At 41.1% G+C, this 20,941-nt stretch overlaps 3 long non-coding RNA genes across 3 annotated transcripts in view; 2 read left to right on the forward strand and 1 right to left on the reverse strand.

Moving 5' to 3' along the window:
• Positions 1-20,941, forward strand: part of LOC135299401 (uncharacterized) — a 61,686-nt gene that overhangs the window by 34,283 nt on the left and 6,462 nt on the right. The gene's annotated exons all lie outside the window — the stretch shown is intronic.
• The window catches only part of LOC135299400 (uncharacterized), a 34,606-nt gene that overhangs the window by 4,637 nt on the left and 9,028 nt on the right, over positions 1-20,941 (reverse strand). The window lies entirely within an intron of this gene.
• LOC135299399 (uncharacterized) lies at positions 13,390-20,658 on the forward strand. The gene is made up of 4 exons (XR_010361380.1): positions 13,390-13,545; positions 14,021-14,122; positions 19,568-19,655; positions 20,291-20,658. It is a non-coding gene; the product is annotated as an uncharacterized LOC135299399 (long non-coding RNA).

Raw genomic sequence — 20,941 nt, forward strand, 5'->3', positions numbered from 1 at the left:
TTCACAGTCTTAACAAAGTTGGTATTTACCAAGAAGAGGGGCAGTGCCCATTTCTATAGAATTTAAGCCTACTGACAGTAGTGGCTGTGTTTCTCACTTAACCTGTTGTGAAAATTTGGGGCACAAAACTTTCAGCTCTGTGTCTTCTAGGGGTTTGAAAAATCACAGAATTAAGCAATTAACAAAAGTGACTCCAGACTGTCTCTGGGGTGTGAGAAAACCTCAAGACTCCCCTCCACCTCATCTTTGAGCCCATTTTTCTGAATTGCTGCTAAAGCTCCAAAGGGGCTAAAAGGCTGAAATGAAGGGACTATTTCTCTTTAGAAAATGTAGCATGTTGTAAATAGTGCCCTGCATTGGTGACACTCTTTTGAGCACTATTGGGGGCAATGCTTTGACCCACTTGTCTCTCTTGAAATGAAATCATTGGTAGCATTAGCTGATAATTTATTCTAAGCAACATCGATTGCTGAAAATGACAACATTCCAGAAGGCTTATTTAAAATATAGTGTATTGTGTAATTCTTTTTATTTGTCTGTTGCACAATCTATTTGCTGATACTTGTTTCTCTCCCTCCCTCTCTCTCCCCTAGGCTATCAAACAAAGCTGCCCAAACTTACGCTCATCCATCATCCTTGAGTTATTAAGAGAGTAGCTGCAGAACATTTACAAGTGCATAGGATGGATTGCTGGCTGCTTTTCAAGAACAGAGTCAGTGATACAAAAACTTTGCAAGATGGCAAATTTTCTCATGTTTCCTGTTCCTTGCTCTGCTAGAACCTGCTAGAAGGAATAGTTTCTTAAATTTAGGGTTACTAATCTAGGTTGATGCCAAAGCTGTTACTCATTCATGTCTAGTACCAGATTTTAATTTTATCTGAATAAAATGTTTCTTTTTTGGTAATTGTGTGTTAAAGAGGTATTGGGCTATATTAGAAGGAAGGAAGAAAGGGGTCGGAATAAATGCAGATATTGGGGGGCTAGTGTTATAAGACTTTCTCAAGGTTAGGCTTTGAAAAATCAATGCACAAAAGTAGAAGTTAAGAGATTTTAAGTGTCTCACATGAGGAATGTAAGCAAATGGAGGTCAAATAGATAATTCTGCATGATGACTTCTTAGTAATTGTAAGAGAGAGGTTGGGATGGAGCAGAGTTGCCAAGTAATAATCTAAGACTGATCAGCAATTTAGGGTGTGCACAAAGGTGTCTATGCTGGTGCAGTACAATTTATTCCCAGAGCTGGAAGAGCTGGGAAACACAGTGCAAAGGCTGCATGCAGGCCACCACTGAACCAGCCACAATGTAGTCTTGAGTTCTGTGCCAGCTGAGCATGATTATTCTGTCTTGCAATCCCACTTGGCATATCTGCACATTTGCTGTGCTATGTGGACCTGCCAAATCAACTTACTGCTAGCTTGGGGATCTCTGCATCATGTACAATTTAAATGTACCTTTGAAAACGTTAATGTGTTTGACTTCTAGAGGGGAGAATGCTTCCTGACTACCCAGCATTGGTCTAATTAAGTGAGTCTATTGGAAGACCAAAACTTGTCAGTCTGTACAGTGACTTTGCAAACAACAATATCTTGGTAGGTACTGACAAGCTGCTCCATCTGAGCATCCTGTATTCTGCCCAGTAAAAAACTTGACACTTTTCTTTGTTTGGTTGTGGTACTTGCAAATCCAGAGATCAGCAAACAGTTAAGAAGCTGTCCCCAAGAAGATGCAGTCAGTGGTGAGGAGCTGCTACTGGGCAGAGGACAGTGTGGGAAGAGGTTCTGGAGTCAGAGAATCAGCCATCCCAGTCAGCCTTAGTGGGAGGCAGACAGACAAACTTATAGAGATAACTATTTCCTTTTCCACTCTTTTACCTTTGTTTTGAGAAGATCAGGCTCTGCTTTAGCAAGGCTGTTTGCTGATGGGACACCACTGGGCTGGTGGAGGGAGAAGAACTGAAGTTTAGTCAGGACTGTGAGATAATTACATCTGACTGCAGGCAAATGGAGACTGGAAGAGTCATGGGGCTCTGTGGCAGAGGACTTGGAAACTGGGAGCTTGGCACCAAGTGGGGAGGCATCTGATGGGATCAGGAATGTAATTTACACAATTACACAATTTATACTGACAAAATTTATAAACTTGTATTTTAAAATTCTTTTCTGTGCCAAAACAACTGGCCACAAGCTTTTGTTTGTCATCCGCAGTAAATCTGGCATGTCAGAGGGCATTTAGTATCAGGAAAAGTAGCATAGTTTTGCTTCTAAAACATGAGTAATTTTCAACAGCTTCACATTGTGAGTTGCCACGCAATAACAACGCTGCTTGGTGACTCCACCCTGCTTGCACAGCAGTTATCTGGCTTTTACCACTCTACTTCATGTTGTGAAGGACCTCAGCAATCACAGCACAGAACAGTGTTAAGGGACCATTTACCCAAGTTGCTGTTTGTGAAAAAATATCACAAATTGAGCCACAGTGACATTAAACACTGAGGATAAATGTAAGTGATAAATTCTTCTACACAGGAGGGAAGCTGAACTGTGTAGAAGAAAAAAGCTAAAAACCGATGGTTCCTCCCCCTATAGCTGCCCCCTTCTGCTCCCTTTTGTCATTTTGTTTCCTATCTTCCCTCTGACTTTTCTTCTTACTGTATATTGCTGTGATGTACATCACAGCTGACACCACCCAGCCTTAGCAATCCCTTGCCTTACCTTCTGGCTCTCCTCCTCCTCTTTCTCTCAGTGACTTATTTTCATCCACAGACCCCATCTCACTAATTTGGCTTCCCTCTCCATTCTGGTATGGTCTTCAACTCTAGCTCAACAGTTTCAACAAAATCCCTGGTTATCAACCTGAAATTCATCAAGCACATTTTACTTCCCCTTGCTTAAGTCTCCTTCAGTACGAGCTTTATTCTTTGCTTTACTATTTGGTTCTTCTGTTACTCTCAGGCCATGAATTCCCTCAAAGCCTTCACAGTACTTGGTCTAAATCTTCAGCTGTTGTGGAGCTTCTGTGTTGCACTGATACCCTGAGTGCTGGCTATAACCCTGACCATAGTCTGAGGAAGAATGTGTCCACAAGAAGCACTGGATGTTCATAGACATTCCCCCTGATTTTAGAGACAATTTCCAGTCTCTGGCTGGCACATCTGATTAAAAAAAAAATCAATTACCGGTTGTCTACCTTCAAATTTGTCTTCTACACATTGTTTTGGTTTGTCACTAAGCAAAACATTCCTGTCTTTTTCTTTACAATACTCAGAAAGTAAACCTATTTTATTGGATTATTCTGCTCACTCTTTGATTCCTAGGGCAAATTGTCTGCCTAAGCAGCCCAAGAAAAGTCTGCTCCATTTAAGCCCCCCATGTTAGCACTAGCTCAGGGACCAGCTTCTTAGACTTCACTTTTTTGCACTCTTCCCTTGTCAGCTTCTTTGTCAGTCAGTTTCATGCTATCATCACCCACACAGCAACTAGTGGCAAGGTCACTGTAAAATTTATACAACTGCTTTCTTAAAAATTACTCCTTATGCTTGCCTCAAAAGCAGTTCTATGTACCAGTGCCTAGAAAGGCTGTGAGGCTTATTTTTTTCAGGACAAGACATGACAGGCCAGAAGAGAGCAGCACATTTTGTTTTGTCCTTTGAAATTCTTAGCATATCAAAAGGATCTTATTCTGATGTTATTTTCTGATTGTTTTAAAATTTACATTCTCCCTGTAGTTCTTCTCATCTTCCCCTTCCCTGTGAGGTCCAGAAACATCATTGTTTCCCATATAGGCCAAATTATGCCAAGAGTCAGGAGGTGTGGTGGATGCTAATCTGGGTCACACAACTTTCACTCAATTATCTAGGCCACTCAGTCTTGACTCAGTTCAGGTAATGAGTTCAAGATAAATCTCTAAGCCATTGAGAAGGCAATATAACTAGCTGATGTCTTGTTTTCTCTGTGAACAGAATTCATAGGAGCATTGATTTTCAAGTTGATATTAGTGGGTTTGGGTTTTTTTTTCATTATCTCGTAGACTAGAGCAATCCCTTTCCATGCCATACCAAGAATGTTTGCAGGAATTTCCTACAGATTGACCAATGACATTAAATAAATGCATCAAGCCTCTGTAAGAAACAGAGTAGACCATTCTTGAAGGCAAAACATCTCACTTGACATCTTGGCTGGAATTAAAAATCCTGTTGTATGACGCTAAAAACTTCAACCACCTTCTACTGAAAGCTGTTTAGGAGAAAACAAAGTTCTAATTCTCATTCTCTCTTCCTTGTTTTTAAGGTGAATTTAACTCTGTTAGAGGGAGCAAAACTGAGAATATAATACAAAAATTACCTGGTATGTTTTCTGAGAGTGCAAAACCCATCTTGCTGTCTGTCCTTGGAGGACAGAATCCATCCTTACTTGGTTTGTACAGGTTACCATCAGAGCTGTAAGCTCACAAAGCCTTACTGTCACTATGAAAATAAGCACATTAAAATCACAAAACACTTGAACAGAAAAACCTAAATCTTGATTTGCTGTCATCAGTCCCCTGAAGTGCCTGATGCTGGCAGAACAGGTCTTTTAAAACTGTAGGCCAGCTGCTTATCTCGTGTAAGTCAGCATAAGATGTTGTGAAGAGGAAAAACTTTGGTACTGCTTAAAGGTTGTTTTAAAGAGATCAGTGAGTAACTAAATGTTCAACATGCCCACTGGGATGTGTATGAAACAAAGAGTCTAATTTGCAGAGAAGAAGATTTAAATAACATATGAAAAAAGGCTAAGCAAGAGGCATGCTGTGTTGCTAATCTCCTTCACTGGGGGTTCATAAGAGCTGATTAGACCAAGATCTGTCACACATGGATTCTGGATTCTGCTCCAGTGGAGAGGCTGAACTGCATGTGCTCTGGAGATTTCTTTAGTGCTTGCAGAGCATGAAGAAGTGGGCCTCAGCATTGAAACAGTTATGGATTAGCAAAACACCTTTTTCTCCTTGCTTCCCATTCAAGACAGACCACAAGATTTACAGATTGGTTCAATCCCATGTGTTAATCCCTGTGTTATTCAGCCTGCACTTAATTTCTGAGCACAGCTAAGAGAAGAGACAGGCAGTGCATGTAAATTGTTCTAGCAAATCCACTAGCAAATGTTAAGTCAATCCAGTAAAATTTTAATACTCCTTTTTATGCTAAAGTGAGCTATAACTGCTATTTAACTTTGTAGTTAACTACATAAGTATCTAGTTATTACTGTATAACTATAAACATATAGTTATAAAATTGTATATGGTAGTTACTTATTAAATAGCTGTAACAGTTATGTGGTTTTTATTCAGAAGGCGTTTTACAGAGTCAAAGCAATGGAAAAAGTTCCATTTGCTTCAATGGAAAATGTGTCAGAATTAAAAGGAGAATATTAGTGTATTTTGGCAATTGGTGGTAGGCACAGTAGAGCCATAGTGGTAACATATAACTGTAATTCACAGTGTGCACTCTTCCAGCAGAATTTGGTAAGCATGTTACAGTAAAAAAATTATTCCATCTTAGTCTACCATTTGACATTTGTTCTAAGAAGTTATGAGTATTTTAGTAGTGCATTTTAGTAGATCTTAGTCTCTTCTATGGGATTCTCTGTCCTGGCTTGCCACTCTCCTGCTTTGTGTGCAGTTTAAGGATTTATATGAGAAGAGGGATAGGATAACTGTACTTGCAGACGGGCATTGTGATTTCTTCAGAACCCTGTGTTGTTCAGGCCACTGGAGTGAAATTGTTTTGAGGCAGCAAAATGCTTTACCACCCAGTGCAGTTAAGGCTAGATCAAGGGTTTTCTCAGATTATGTCTGTGGGATGGGTTGTGCACACATCTGCAGCCTCAGGTGTGTTTGTTAATGCTAAGCCCCAAGGCTTAGACACACCACACTGTTTGTGCACAAGGGAAGGAGAGGGCCAGATTCCTTATGAAGCCTAGAGGGAGGTCTCCCATTGATCTACTGATGATCAAGGCCAGGTATGAGTACCAACACACAGGTTAAACCAATGTGTCTGTGTATGACAGACATGAGAAGTCCAGTGAGCGGAAAATAGTGCCCATCATAAACACACAGAAAACATAATGTAGCTTCCCAGGTCAGTATGAAAGCCCTTTTTTTTGAGGTTTTTAAAAGTATCCCATTGGTAGTTGACCCTGACACTTCTCTCTAGATGGTTATACCACCATCTGTGCACTATAAATTGCTAGGCCAGTTAACATTCAGTTACCTGCTGGTGTTTTGGGGCATTATTCTACTGGACAGCAGAGCCAGCTGGAGATCAGCAGTGCTTGTGGGTTTAGGAGGAATGTCACACAGGCACAGATCCTCTGTTCGCAGAGCCAGCTCTGCTCTGGCAGAAGGTTCTCTGCAGTTGTGTTGCAGAGTCTGAGGATAAAATTAAGCAGCACACCCAAAGTGAGCTTACCAGCATTAAATGAGGCAGTCCTCTTCCTCCCTCCTTCCTATTTCCCCACTGTCCTAGTCTTTCCCACACTCTTCTTTTTCACCCTGCTAATAATAAAGCCTTTATGTTAAAGAGCCGCGCTTGACTCCAGTGGGCCACCAGCAGAGCCCCCCAGGGTCCCTATTGCTTTCCCAAGGCCAGGACTGCAGAGCAGGTACACTCATGTCTGGACCACTGGTATGAAGCCCAAGATGGTAAATCCAGCCAGATCATTGAGCACTGGAGAGAAAAACATAACTTGCTTTGTAGTGGGATAATTAGGCTTGTTATCTCTGGCCATGTGCCAGTGTTGTTAGTGCTGTGTTGTCTCTGGGTAACCCTGTCTGGATGTCCCTGTGTCAACCCCTCCAGTACCTGTATGATTGGGTTCCTGCTATTCTCTGGAGTGTTTCAGCCCTTCTGTTTCATGCTGAAGTTTCTTTGAATTGTACCACTTGTCATTAATGGAAAATTCAGTTTTTACTCTCTTTTTGTAACTCCTTGTTGGAGTCTCATAGGGTAGAGTACAGAAGACTGTCATCTCCTGGCCTTCAATAGTAAAACAGTGCTACTACTCATGGTACATTTTGTACCTTGAAGAGCTCATCACTGAGAAAGAAAAGGAAAAGCGCATGAAGATTAAGGATGTTTTTTTTTTTTAAATGGGATCCCAAAATAGGAAAGTGTGAAGTAGGAGTCTGGGTGTAATTTTCATATAAATGAATTTATTTTCTGAAATTTTTTTTAGTCAAAATGTCTCCAAAGCAATATCAGTTTTGTCAAGAAGAGTGAGAGACAAAGTAATTGAAAAAGTAGGCACACATCATGTTCTGTGACAAGGGAATTAGATTATTTCCTAGACTAAGATTTTTACTCATTCTCTGCTTTGCTGTAATGCAAGTATCAAGGATGGAAGGATTTGTGAGTCCCACAAAAGAAACTTGGATGGAGATATTGGAAGACCAATGCCACATATGCCTTCCAAAGTGGAAAACCAAGAGGTTTAGTCTGCAAACAGATGTCTCAGGACATTTCTGACAGAAGAGTAAGTTGAAAGACATTATTTCTAGCTCTGAAGAACAAAATAAAAAATAATTTAAATACTTAAATGTGGTAACAAATAACTTAGATGGCACATTCGGTCCATGCTACTTTTCTCGTGGGATTGTAGTAATGCTCTATTGGAGCAAGTGGAAAATAGTAAAAAAGAAATGATAGCACATGGTGTGTATGGCAGAAGACAGAAGCTGAGCTGTTGAGAAATTTGGGAGTCAGATGCTGGTGGAGTCTGGGGCTTTTTTCTCAGTCCAGATCTGAAGTTATTTCTATTAGTTACAGGGATCTGTCAGTCCCTGAGGGTCCCTCTGAAGCAGTCCGTGGGTCTTGTGGGCTACTTTAGCAATTGGAGTGCCAGGACCACCTCTGGTCACACCACCACAGTGTCCTGCCATGCCCAGGCAGGTCAGCCTGATGGGAAGCTGTATGGAGAGAAAATGCCCACTGGAAAAAGTGTATGGAGAGCCCAGGCAGAGAGCAGGATAGCAGGAAAGAAAGGATAGTAACCGAGAGGGTTTGGTAGGAGGGAGAAGAAATGGATTACTGAGCATTTGAGATGGTGGCACAATGCCCAAAATGTGATTCAAGCAGAGCTCTGGATGCAAGCAGTGAAGTCCAAAGGAGCTGTAGGTGTGTAAACTGGCTGTGTCACAGGGCACGTTGGGCAGCCATCTGTCTCCAAATCAGAAATCCAAGAAGACTCTGTGCATCTGCTCCCAAAGGTTGGGGCTGCTTGTGCTCACAGGGAGGTCCTGACACAGCCTGGGCACCTCCAGCTCTGCTTCACTGCTTGGCCAGAAGCACCACAGCCCTGGCTCTGTGTCCCGTGCTGGGAAGGGCAGGATACAGGAAGCTGGCTGCTCTCAGCCCCAATCCCTCGGGGCCCATCCCATCCCCTGTTCCCAGAGCACACCTAACGCCCACGGATGGCATTTGGCTGCCTGCAGAGATCGGCAAGGGCCAAGCTCTCTGAAAACAGTCCCTGGCTATGATAGAGGAGGTAGTGGGGATGGCACAACCATGTGGGGTTTTATTTTAGTTAATGCCACATGGTGGTTAAGGGTGCCTGCCCAGGGGAACCTCAGTATTAGGTCTTCCTCAGCCTGGAGAAGCTCAAGTGTACATTTCCCAAGAGAGCAGCCTAATAAACAGCCCATCTCTGGGAGGGGAGGAAACTTGTTGAAGCTGGATCTTGGCAGAATAAATTATACATTAATCAAAGGGCCAGGAAGGGAGCAGCCAGGGGCAGTGTGACTGCAGCCTGGGGGCTACAGCAGGGCTGGGGAGGAAATAAAGCCTGGCATATCCCCATCTCCATGGCTGTTTCTCCATCTGAGCCCATGCAAAAGACAGTCCATAACCAGATGTGAAGATTGGAGACTTTATTTCTTGGAAGGAGACATTAGCCTTTCACCATAGGCCTAGGCTCCTTCATGTCCCTGAGCCTTTCTTGAGAATCCTTATTTCTCAATGGATACCCTGTACGTGTTTGGATCCACTCAGGTCACTAAAGATAGCCATTTCTTGGACAAGTGCTTTAGGCAGCAGGATATCATATAGTACTTGGGTACTGGCATCACCACTGTAATGAGATTTTAAAATAACTGCTCTTCTTGCTTTTTCCTTTTTGAGGACATGGTTACAGGACTTTTATTTGGGAGAGACTTCTTAGGGATGGGTTCCAAATAAACAAATTTTCCTAACTGCATTTCTCCATGAACAACCTAGACCCTGGACAGGGCTCCACAGAAACACAGGACAATATAGGTCAGAAGAGACTTCTGGGTGTCATCCAATCCAACCTCTTCCTCAAACTATTATCAAGTATAGCAAGTTTCTCAGGGCCACATGAAGCTGAGCTTTGAATATCTGCAAGAATTGAGACTCTACTACTTCATTGGGAAATCTCTTCCAGTGTTGGATTAGTCTCACTCTAAACATTTTTGTCCTCATCTAGACAGAATTTCCTTTGCTGCAACTTGTGATGGTTGCCATTGTCCTTCCACTGTGCACTTCTGAGGCAGGTCTGGAACTGCCCTACCTTAGGCAGCTGATGGCAGGAATTAGGTGTCTCCTTGCCAGGGTTTTGCGCTGACATCACTCCCTGCTCAGTATTGCCATTTGGAGGTGCCTCATCTTCCCTGCACACTGTGGTTTGCTAGCTAGCACAGCATCCTGCTGGTGGTCTGGGGGAGCAACTGTCTAAGTCTGTGTTGGATTTGGCACTGCTGTGGCCTAACTATATCATATGCTATTGAATTTTCATGTAGGCTCTGTGTTCTCTTGCAGTTTCTTCAATTCCTGTTTAAATTTGCAACATTGCCTGAGTAAAGAATCATATGGAGTGTGACCAGCTATTATTTTTTATTGGAAGAAGCAGATGCTGTGGAACAATTAAAAATCATTCTTAACACCATAAATGTTGCCAAATATAAACAGATACTCAGGAATGAATGTACCGGAAAAGAGAATCTGTTTATTATGTTATCACTTTATACAGCTAAACCATTTCTTTTGTGCTTTGTTTACACTGAGATATGGGTCCTTTGTAGGTAGCAGTTGTACACCAGCTGTGTGTATATTTCCCTCTATAAAGATTACCGAAGGAACACACAGGCTGCTATGCAGAAAAATAGTTTCTCCTATAAAGTAAAGATACAAAAGATGTGGTAGACATTGTCTGTCTGTGATCCATGTAGAGATTCCTCATCAAATGTAAATGTGATCAGTCAGCTCCAGTGCCTCTGAATGGGTTACCTGGTCATTTAGTAAATGAACTGTGGTTTCAGGAGTGCCTCAGGCTGGTGTAGGCTGGTCCAGAAAGGTCTTGACTGAGCCTGAGCTAACAAACCCCAGTAAACTCATGTCTGCTTTTTGTTACCACAGAAGTGGTGTTGTACAAGAGCAGCTATTGAGGGCTAACTGCACCAGCCAATGTAAGAATTCCTCAGCCTCCTGCTTCTGGGCTGGAGAGATCTGCAGTGGGTTGGGCTGCCTTTGAACTTTTCAGCTTATCATTTGCACACTGTTATGTCTGAGCTAAAAATCCCTTTCCTTTAAAATACTTTAGTCTTTTTCCATTAAACTTCCCATTTAAAGTAACTCATGATTAGACATCTCTGTGACATGAAAAGTGGAAAGTTGACTCTATGGGCTTTTTCTTCTTATCTCCTAAGCTTTATCCCTTAAAATAAGCTGGAAACCAGAAGAAAATTCCAGGGAATGTGCCTCTGTTATATGGGAAACTGCAGCTTGATGGAAGTAACATCAAATAATTCACTTAAAGATAGTGGAGCTGCTCATGAGAAGAATAATTTGAGAGTGGGAGCCTAACATGATTGTGGACCTTGTCCTACCAGACACACACTGTGGAGATCCAGACAGAAGCTGGCATATCTCACATCTCAGCTGTCGTGGAGTTTTCCAGTTGTCCCACGACTCAGCAGAGCTTCACCTACTGCAGAGTACTCAACCAGAGTACACCTCTCCTCCCCTTAGCTGCAAGGTTAAAAGCCAGTTTCTCTGCCAGGTGAGTCTGCCAATGCTTACTCCCAAATGATTTTTATCACCAGTTTCTTATAATTTGAAGAACAAGATATATTTGATACGATATAAAAACCAAAATGAAAATCACAAAGGAACAGAGATTATGAGGAATATAAAAATTACCAGACCAAAACCCCCATACCTTATACAAACATATGGCTGGGAGTTAGAAACTGGTGGTGAAAGCACGGTAATGCAGTCCTCTTGACAGCAAATCCATCAATAATGGGTAGTGCTTCTACACTGTAGTGCTTCATTTCTGGTCTGTTTCTTTCTTCCTCTATTTTACATGGGCTGATTTGCTAGTGTTTGCTTTAATAGTTTTCTGCAGGCTTTATCAGCAGTGGATTAAAAACCAGATTATATGGTATGCAGCCTTTGCTCCCTTCTTGTGGTGTCCAGTGGCTGCTCTATACTAACACGACCAATATAACTACAATAACTTACAATGTATACAAGCACTAAACAGCAATCTTTTCTTCAGAGTCTCTGTCTGAGGTGATTCAGCACTAAAAGATGTCTCTAAGAGTCTAAAAGTCTCTAATACTGCCTTTTTCTTCTTGAGCCAGAATTTTATAATTCTTTATTAATTCCAACCCCATATTAATATAACACACAATTACAAATGCTGTTACCTGATCTACCATGCTGAATGTGTGTAATGTTAAATTAGCCTTTGTGGTGCTTAGAGCTGTTGCTTGGGCCTATGTGGCTCCCTGGAGACACCAGCCCTGCTGTTAGAGACAGTGCTACTCCAGCACAGGATCTGACAACAGAACCTACTGTCACCCCTCCATGTCTCTGACCACCTGACCACCTGCTTCTGGTGACCCAGAAGCCTAAAGCCTATGACAAATGTTCTTAGTAACTCCACAAGACTGGCTATGCAGGTTCTTTTGCTGAGTTCAAGAACTTCCTAGGAAAACTACCTCAGGAAAATCAGAATGAAATACAGGACAGGCAAATAGCTTATTGGCAGTAAGAGCAAAGCTGTGCCTGCTTTGTTTTAGAGAATTGATTCTTAATGTAGTATTTGCAGAAGTTATTCTGCTATTCTTTTCTAAATTAAACCGTCACCTGTGTGATGTCTTAGGTTTTAGCTTTTATATTTTTCAGATTCTGTGCTGCTTTAGTGTGTAGTTCTGAGCTTCATATTAAGGGATGGTAAGCTTTCTTCACAGAGTAGCTAGACAAAACAATTCCTTCTCTAGCTGGGGACCAAGGACGGCTGATCCAAATTTCAGGCCCATGGTGGAACACAAACCATGGTGGAATGAAGAGAGAAAAACAATGAGGATGGGACTTTATAACCTAAAGCTATAATTGGACAATTTGCTACAATATGCAAATAGACCAGAACTTATATAAATGAGAGACCTCATGACTAGTTGTCCATTTTTGTGACCATTTTGGGTTCATCTTGACTGTAGTCCTGTCTGGGCTCTTTTACTGCCCAAGGTGTGTCCATTGAGACCTTTTAATAAATCCCTACTTTATTCTTTAACTCTGTCTAACTTCTGTTCTAGGTCAGCCTTCACAAGGCATCAGTGCAGCTTTGTGTACCAATACACAGTTGTTTTCTCAGGAAATAAGTGTTGAATACAATTCAAATATCAGTTTAAGAAAACAAAGACTCTTAAAAAGGAATTGGATATACAAAGTAAAATGTTGTAAGGCCACATTCTTTCTAAGGGTAACATCTAGGCTGCTGATGATACATCGGGTTAGGAAAATAATCAGCCACATCTCCAAGGAATGTTCCCTTCTTCTTCATTTGTATAATACTTTTCAGCCTACATGTAAAGACAGGATTTAATTCTTTAAGTCCATAAGACCAGCTGAGCAATCTTACTTCTTTCACTTCATTTTTTAAGTCACAAAGCCAAAGGACCATGGCTTTGTTTTATGCTTTGCTACAGGACAAGGAGAACTTTTGTGGACATGATTTTTGAGAGAATCAATTTCAAGTAATGTGTGTTGAAAGTTTTGGTGAAACATCCCCAGATGCTTTCTTTGTGTACAGACCCCTGCCATTTCAAAATCAGTATACTTTGAGCCAAAGGGCTGGAGTACCTGTTAAAGCAGTAATATCTTTTGTTTTACCTGGACTTTCTTAAAAACAAAGGGAAATTATAAATATATATCAAGGGTTAATTTTGTATCTCCCTGTAGACTCCTTCTTAAGCATTTTTTTCCAGATCTGAATGATGATCTAACAATTCTTAATGGCCCTGTAGCACCTTCTCTTCCTCCCTCCCCCACCCTCCAAATATTTAGATTGCTGCCAAGCTCTGTTTTGTTTTCACTGAGTGCATTACTCCTCAAATTTCCTTAATGCGACCCATGGCACTTGCTAATTTACCTCACCTGCTCCTTTGAATTCAGCCAGGAAATCTGCCCTGCTCTTCTCTCGGCAGCTTTTGCCTTGCTGCAGAGGGCTGTGGCTGCTCAGGAGCAGTTGCTGAGATGCCATAAATTAGAGGTAGGTGTACTAGGGGAAATTGAAATAGATCCTGGTTTCTTCCAAACCTGACTTGTGCAGGAGCTTCATGTGCTGCTGAGCTACCCCTGAAGCAAGAGGAATAACTAACTACCATGAGAAAGCAAGGGCAGAAATCTGGGAGTGGAAACCACCAATGTTGTCCCAAACTAAGCCATCATTACTAATGAATCACACGTGTTTAATGATGTTCATTTGAAGAAAAAAAAAGTAAAATACTGAGTTTTCAGAGGCAATAAGGAGGAAAATTTTAAAGAAATTATGCAGGCGTTAAGGAAACAGTTAGATTACTTCTCATGTAAAAGCTGGAACCACAGCTCTAGTTAGAAATGGATGAAAGATGTTTTTAAATTGTTTTGTAAGACACAAAAGAAACTATTTATGGTATTTTTTTTTTCAACTTGTGAAAAATTTGGCTCAATATTAGTTTTTCTCTCTTAGTTTCTTCTTTTTCCAGTCAGAAAGTAATTGCGGGCATGTTATTATTTTCTTCCCTCTCACAACAAGCAAATGTAGTTTTCTCTCATTCTGTACTCCAGAACTTCAGTCATTTGAGAAGGTAAGGATCACGTTTTTGGGTTTTGTTTTTGTTTCTCCTCCCTATCCTTGAATTTTGAAATAGTTTTCTGTTTACTTACTGAGACTTGGGGGGGTAAATTATGAACTTTGAACCTGATCTGGGCCAGCCATATGCTGCAATAACAAGGTATAGTGTGAAGTTACTGCAGTGTATGAAGTAGTATTTGGAATATCACATGGACTTACATTTCCAAAAATGTAATACTAACCCATAGATTAAGTCAGTATAATTCCTTCCCATTGCTTCCAGAAAGCTTTGGATAGCTCAAAATGTTCACTTAACTATGTAATTTAAAGGTAACTGAAAACAAAGAGGGGAGGGGCAAAAACCCTCCAAAACTTCAACATAAAGAGAGGAAACAGAAACAAACTCCAGTTGCAACAACATGCCTATTTTCATCCTCACCTTTCCTCATTGTTCTCACCTTGGCTGTCGTAGACACAGCTGTAGCAATGATGCAAAATTTTGTTTCTGACTTTTGAAGCTAGTCTAATATTCTGCCTTACAAGATAACATCCTCAGACTCCTGTATCTGTACTTCCTGAGAAGTCTGTGGATTTGAATATGAGGGAGTCAATAGCCTGAGAAAGACTGGGCTGCTAGTGAGTCAGGAGTCTCTTTCTCAATATTTCCAGTCTAACCTGAAATGGATGGGACCAGAAATTGCAGAGGGAAGCCTACTCCTAAGGAATTTCTAGAGAGAATTTGCGAATGGAGTTTAACTCATTGAACACTGAAAAATGACCCTTTTCCTGTGCACGCTTTGTCTAGAAGCCTTTTAGAAATATCTGTTAACATTTTAAATCTTACTGCTGCTATTCCTTGTGACCTCCTTGTAGTTCTCTTCTTCAAAAATTCACACGCTTCTGCATTTAGTATTAGAGACTTTTCTGTCCTATTCTTGTTCTTGTCCCTTCTGGCAGCAAGCAGAGCTTTACACTGGTTTGAGGAGGAGGAGGTACTGCTGCTCCTTCCCAAGCAGCCCTGGCCTCACATGATCTGGAATGCCATGGGATTAGCCAACACTCCTCAATTGATTTAATATCAGCTGGGCAGCATTTTCTTAAACAGTCCTGGTATTCCAGAAATCTTCACACTCAGTTTTTATCTCACCAAAATTTGCCAAAGAAAGAGTGGCCTGAACTCAAGCCCCGAGGAATTCAATACCTGCACCGATGTGAGCCAGTTCTCATCTTGTGATGGGATAATGTTTGTATCTGCTACTGTTTATTCACACTCATTGTGAATAAACAGTAATTCCCACTTGTTTGTTGGGAAGAGCTTCTGTGATAAGAAAGAAGAGTAGTTCAAGAAGAAAAATAACTAATCGCAATAATCCATGGGAAGAGAGCTCACAGTTGGTCCTGTAACAGTAGGAGATATTCCTGTTTTTCTCTGGAGATTAGCATCAGCCTCAGGCAAAGTCCATTTTCCTTTGTCTTACAAATACTAGTTGACTATAACTAGTCAACTACCACTATTTTACCTGTGGTGAAGCTTTTAAGAAAGGCACCTATGGCACAATAGTTAAAGCAGCTCACTGGAAGCCTGGGGATGGTGACTGCACTCAAAATTCAGGGGGCAGTCTGCATAAGAAACAGCATCGACCTTCTTGGCAGTCCATACTGATCTGTGGCTGGGCTGCATCAGCTGGGATTTCTTTGTTTTATCTGGGGCAAAATACTGGGAATCATGGCAGGACTAGATGCTGTGGTTGTCTAGGAGGTTTTCTTTACCTCAGTAATGGAAAAGACATATTTTCTTGCAGGTGTCTGAATTCTCAGCAATAAGGGAAAGCTGAGAAGATGTACATTGTTTTGATGCCTCAAAGGCTGCAGAGCAATGAAAAGTAACCTCTTTGTCAAAGACAGGGAATCACAGTGCTTCCATGAGAGCTTATCCAGCATTGAAAGAACTGAGACTATGTGAGGAATTAATTAAGACAGGAGAAGCAAGATTGCCCCAAAATACTGTTCTCAATAAGGACATCCTCATTGCTCTGCATAGCTTTCTACATGCATTAGGTTTGAATCTTTTCTACTGAAATGTATCGAGTGCAAAATTGTTTTAATAGGAGAAAAAATTATCCTATTCTGTGGATTCTATTGGTCTGCATAAATAAAAACCTGAGGGCATGGCATAAAATTGTGGAAGTCAGTAATGACAAATCTGTTTTCCTGTTCAGTGTTTTCAAAAAGTATTTATAAGGACAGATGGTGGGCAGCAGCAGAACATGTTCAGTTTTATCAAGACATTTGGCTAACAAGCACAGACTGAAATGAATTTCTTTCCATCTCAACTTAATAATTTTAATTAGAGGCAAAAGGTGTGGTAGGCTCATTGTCTGGAGGCGTATGTGCAATATTGTCTTGGTTGGGCATGACTGGGTGGGAGAGAATATCACTGCCTCTAATGAAGGGTGGTGCATATCTGTGCAATCTCAGGGTTTCTTTATTGTCTGGTAATCTAAAAAATGCAAATTCAAAATGTGCTCTTGCACAACATACACAGTGATACACTGAGGCTGCGCTTTCAGTTAGTCAGAGAACAAAAACATGGCTACAAAATGTGTGCAAGTAATACTGTGCCGCTTCAGAAGAAAGGCTTTTTAGCAAATGGTGGGACATACATTTATTATCTTGAGGGGAAGTTTTCAAAGCTGCCAATGTAACTTAGTGGTCTCTGGAACTCATTCAATATTCAAATGCTTTTGAAAATCTTACCTATTAACAAGTCATTTTGAACTTCATATAATCTCTGTGTAAGGACATCAGTATTCTGGAAGTGGTAATTAGGGATCATATGCTCTAACTGGATCTAATGTTCATTTACCCTCCTTATCTCTGGCCATATTCTAGCTTTTTTGTAAAGTTGCTTGCAGAGATGATGTGCATTTTGTCCTTTACCAGCTCTCCAAGCCCCAGCCAGGAACTGTTTCCCCTGCTTTTGGGTGCTGCAGTGGGAAGCATGCCAGTATTGGGCTGGTTCCAAAAGGAAGCACTGAAATGAGATTCGTGGCCTGAACAGCCCTGGCATGACATTCCTGTGTATCCCCTTTCTCAGTATGGGTTATGGAAATAATCGAAATGCCCTCATCTCACAAACATCCTTTTGTTAAGACCTGTGTGCTCCTAAGATTTTCTGTGAGAAGCTGTCTTCTTGCTTTGTCATCATAGTCCTCATTTAAATGTCTGTCTGATATATCTGCTACAAAAAAAGGTCATAGTTTTTGTGCAGAGTACCTTCTAACTGTATTGTGGTTCTGCCCCTCTACTCCACTCTCATGAGAACCTGCCCAAAGTACTGTGTTCAGGCCTGGGGACCCCAACATAAGAAAAAATGGACGTCTGGAGGAGGGCCATGAAGATGATGAGATAGATAGGCCAGTTCTCCTAAGAGGAAAGATTGAGAGCTGGGCTTGTTCAGCCCGGAGAAGAGAAGGCTCCAGGGAGACTTTGCAGCAAGCAGCCTTAGGGCACTAACAGGGTGCCTACATAATGGCTGGAGAGGGGCTTTATACAAGGGCAAGAAAGGCCTTCCCCCTTGTGATAGGACAAGGGGGAAGGCCTTTGAACTGAGAGTAGGTTTAGATTAGATATTAGGAAGGAATTCTTCCCTATGAGGGTGGTGAGGTACTCAAACCTCAGAGAAGCTGCGGATGTCCCATCCCTGGAAATGTTCAAGGCCGGGTTGATGGGGGGCTCTGAGCACCCTGGTCTAGTGGAAGGTGTCCCTGCCCATGTCCCAGGTGTTGGAACTAGATTATCTTCCTTCCAATCCAAACCACTCTATGATACGAATATAAATTTAAAATTTAAATCTGCCTCCGATTTAGTGAAACTATTTTTTTTCCATGACAGTAAATCTGTAAACCAACAAAATAATTTATTTTATAAGATCTTACTGAATATTTTCCCTTATTGACTGAAGTTCACATCTTACAAACTATTTTAAGGACTGTTATCAGCCTTGTGGCTGTAAAAAGGCCACACTTCTATCAGTCATTCTTTTACTGCCTTTTAGCTACTGTTTAGAGGAAAGGTCAGTTCTCTGTGCAAAGCTACCAGAATTATGTCCCTTTATGAATAGAAACTTGTATTTGTGTCCCTTGTGAGTATAAGTCTCTGAGATTTGCAAGTGGCAGGGTGCACTGCATGCATTTCATCACTGCCCAGTGAGGACAGATCCTCAGCGGCAAAGCACAGCCTGGATGGCCATTGCTGCCTGGACTCTGCATCTCAGGGCAGGAGCTTGAGCAATAGGAGGTTCCCTGCACACTGTTCAACTGGGACAACTGAGGTTTTGTGCCCGTGCACAGCTCACAAATTGCATCAACTGCCTGGCAGGATTAATGTTCTAGTCCTTACAGTCTCCCAGGCAAATGATATATGGCCCAATGAACCACAGTGGTTTGTTATATAATACATACTTTCAAATTTTAAGTACATAGTTATGTTTTGGCAAGTAGGATTGATAAATTGCCTGATTACTAGATATATCAGAGTAGTGAAAGCAAAATAATCCAATTTCCACCACTTCTTCCTTTTATCATATGCAAGGCCTTTCTCTGATGCCTTATCAAGACTGACCTAGAACAGAGGCTAGACAGAGTTAAAGAATAAAGTAGGGATTTATTAAAGGGCCTCAATGGATACACCTTGGGCAGTACAAGAGCCCAGCCAGGTCAAAAAAAAGATGACCGGTCACAAGGCCTCTCACTTTTATAAGTTCTGGTCCGTTTGCATATTGGAGTTAACTGTCCACTTACAGCTTTAGGTTATGAAGTCACATCCTTCTTGTTTTTCTTTCTTCATTCTGCCATGGTTTGTGCTCTTGGGCCTGAGATTTGGATCAGCTGTCCTTGGTCCCCTGCTAGAGAAGGAATTGTTTTGTCTAGCTACTCTGTGAAGAAAGCTTACCATCCCTTAATATGAAGCTCAGAACTACACACTAAAGCAGCACAGAATCTGAAAAATATAAAAACTAAAACCTAAGACATCATCTGAAATTCAGGTACATGATTGAATCTGTGGAAAGAGGCAGCTACATTTTGTTGTAATGGCAGCTCTTTGGGAAGTGCCAGTCCTTGACCTCTGAAAAAGATACATGGGCAATATTCCTAATATAAAGCTGCCTGCATTTACCAAACCATAACAATACCGTGTAGCTTGCCTGTGCTGGTTACCTAAGTTTTAGAGATCAATTATAACAGAAAGCAAATTAAAGACAAATCAGAGAGTACAATAACTTAATCTGAGAATTTCAGTCTTGGCTTACTTTGCTTGTTTTGGGAGGATATTATTTTTTAAATGGCTGTATATTAACACGTGGAGGCACACATGCTTTTCTCTGTTCAAAGTTTTTAGATAAGAAGCTCAGTGCCATCAAGATCCTTAGTCAAAGAATGTTGCTTTGTGATCCTAGATCAGCAAACCCTCCTGGTTTACAGCAGATGAGCTTCTGGTTCTCTGAGGAAATATTATGGGTGGATGCAACTCCAGCACCAAACTAGGTATGGAAGTAGGCCCGAATTCTTCCCTAATGTGTTATCCCATGTCTTTCCTGAGAGGCACAGGACCAGTCTCTGAAAAAAAAAAAAAAGGACTTTACTTGTGTCTTACTTCTGTTGCCTTCTGGATGTGAACTCAAGGAGAGCAGAGCTGGGGGGGTCTCCAATAAACTGGGCCACTGTTCTGGGAAGCCCACAATCATTAACAGGAGAATTAAAAGGACAGTTCTTTATAACTGTATGTCTGTTGGTTACGTTTGATTGGAAGACCAGGTCAATGTGCTAAAACAATTTAAATTTCAAAAATATTTGTTTAATGTTTTATAATGCTTATAGTGCCTATAAGGTAATTTTTTTTTTGATGGAAAGATGTTTTACAGACAACATTGTCTCTGTTTCATGGTTCTTCTATTTATAACTCCTTAAAAGTCATACTAACACATAAAAGAGTAATTGTAGATACTAGTGTAGGTATCTGAGTTCTAGATAATGAAAGCCCATGTTCAAGTGCAATACATTGCTCTTAATTGAGGAAGTGCTCTTGATGTAAAGACCCCTGGATTCATGACTCCTGACAAAGGCAAACTTTCTGCACAATATGTTTTCTACATGTTTTGAAAGCCTACCTCTGTAAACAGGAAACTTCACATTGCTCCAATGTTTCACATTGCTCTTGGCAGACAACACATGCATGGAGGTTTGTAGATCTGATCTGAACAGCACAGCTGGCGCTACTCCACTGCCTTGAGAGGAGCTACTTTGGTTTACCTGTGGTGAGATGCTGGCTCTGAGCATCCAGTGTGGTTCATGAGATTAGTCTAAGATGAAAATGTAGATTTTACTGGCTTACAAGAGTAGGAAGGATGTATCTCCTAGAGGGTGTGTCTGATCAGTTACATTTCATAGGTGTTGTGTACTGTTTTTGCAAAGACAGATAAATGCTTTGCTAGTAACAAACCTGTCTCACCCCATCTAATCACCTGGAATAAAAGCTGTTGAAAAGAAATTTGCTTATTCCTGTATGTCAGAGTATCAACACAAACCTTAACCTTTCCTAGGAATACAGCAGTTTTGTCATCATTTGTTCTTGTTGCTTCTCTTACTGATTGTGTCCCAATATCAGTAAATAAATATCTTCCCAACCATAAGATGATTTATAGGTAAATGAGTCAGATTTTGCACGGCCTCTTTCCCTGCCCTCGTGCCCTTAATTCAAGCAATATGCCACTCTGGGAATAGATCCTCTGACTTCATACCACCATTATGGATGTGTCAGGTTAACACTGGAT

The sequence above is a fragment of the Passer domesticus genome, chromosome 4 (genome assembly GCF_036417665.1).
Source record: "Passer domesticus isolate bPasDom1 chromosome 4, bPasDom1.hap1, whole genome shotgun sequence".
NCBI lineage: Eukaryota > Metazoa > Chordata > Aves > Passeriformes > Passeridae > Passer > Passer domesticus.